We start from the raw sequence: 1840 nt of genomic DNA on the forward strand, positions 1-1840 counted from the left end.
TACTAGTAGATTCATATATTAGTATAGTATCCGATTTATTCAATGAAATACAATACTTAAAGTTATCTATATCTGGCTAACTAATATTTTGTTGTTATTATTTTCTCTTATAAAAGTGCATTTATTTTCAAGTAAGGATTGGTAAGTCACCAATATTTCTCTTGGGTCTAGCCACTAAGGTTCATGGATTCTCTGAATATTCTTCCATCATGCTTTCTATATCTGACTTTTTGTTTTCAATCCAGCTCACTGGGATGCTAGATAATAGCATTATTTCTAATTATTTCATTAAGCTGTTTCAGTGTTTAAAGGTTAGGGACGTTCTGTCTTACCATGTACACTTGTGAAGATGTTTGAACACTACTGAAGATAAGAAAATATAAATATTTTATATAGGTACCTTTTAATTACTCTGTTTGCCTTCTGAGTGCATCCAACAGATGTTAAATAATATTATTTGATGATTCAATGCATTATTTTCAAAATGTATTGATTAAATCAAAATTTATTGACTAACAATTCTAAAGTGCTATCCTTATAATTTCTGGATATATATCTAATTCTGGTAATTAGTCCTTTGTCAGATACATAATGAATAATTTCTCCTATCCTGTAGGTTGACTATTTAATAATTATTTCTTTCGATGTGGAGAAGCTTTTTAGCTTACTTAAGTCTCATGTGTTTATTTTTGTTTTTATTGAATTTGTTTTGGGGTCTTATAAATCCTTTGCCAAGGCTAATATTCAGAAAAGTATTTTTTAGGTTCCCCTCTAGAACTTTTATGGTTTCAAGTCTTACATTAATATCTTTTATCCATATTGAGTTAATTTTTAGATATGTTGAGAAAAAAGGAACAAATCTCATTCTCTTGTATATGACTATCCAATTTTCCCAGATCCATTCATTAAATAGGTTGTCCTCCCCCAATGTAATTTTTTGTCTGCTTTGTTGAAGATCATCTGGTTGTAGGAATATGGCTAATTTCTGCATTATATTTTCTGTTCCACTGAACAGAATACATGTCTACTCTTAGACAAATATCATGCTGTTTACTTTCTGTACCCTTCTAGTATAATTTGAAGGCAGATGATGTGACATATTTAGTTTTGTTCTTTTTGCATAGAATTGCTGTGGCTATTTAGGCTTTTTTATAATCTTATATAAATTTTCGGAATTTTTTGATTCTGTGAAAAATAACACTCATATTCTGATAGGAATGAATTGCTATGGGTCTGTGTATGTCTTTAAGAAGTGTTCATTGTAACAATAATGATCCTCTTATCCATGAACATGGGATGCTTTTCCATTTATATCATAAGTGATTTTTTTCATCAGTATTTTATGGTTTACTTGCATTGATCTTTCACCTCCTTAGTTAACTATTCACTTAACAACTTTTTGGCAGCAACTGTAAATGAGATTGAGTTATTTATTTGATACTCAGCTTGGTCATTATTGATATAAATGCAAACTTTGCTGAATTAAATTGTCAAATCTAGGAGCCTGTTGGAAGAGTAGTTAGGGTTTTCTAGATATAAGATCATACTATTAGAAAATAGACAACTTGGCTCAGCACCTGTAGCTCAGTGGTTACAGCTCCAGCCCCAGACATGGAGGCTGGTGGGTACGAGCCCTGCCTGGGCCCACTAATCAACAGTTACATCATTTAAAAAAAAAAAAAAAAGCCAGGCATTGTGGCAGATGCCTATAGTCCCAGCTACTTAGGAGGCTGAGGTAAGAGAATCACTTAAGCCCGAAAGTTGGAGATTGCTGTGAGCTGTGATGACACTGCACTCTACTAAGAGTGGCATAGTAAGACTCTGTCTCAAAAAAAAAAAA

The sequence above is a fragment of the Otolemur garnettii genome, unplaced genomic scaffold, assembly GCF_000181295.1.
Source record: "Otolemur garnettii isolate 467f Iridium unplaced genomic scaffold, OtoGar3 scaffold00033, whole genome shotgun sequence".
Classification (NCBI taxonomy): Eukaryota; Metazoa; Chordata; class Mammalia; order Primates; family Galagidae; genus Otolemur; species Otolemur garnettii.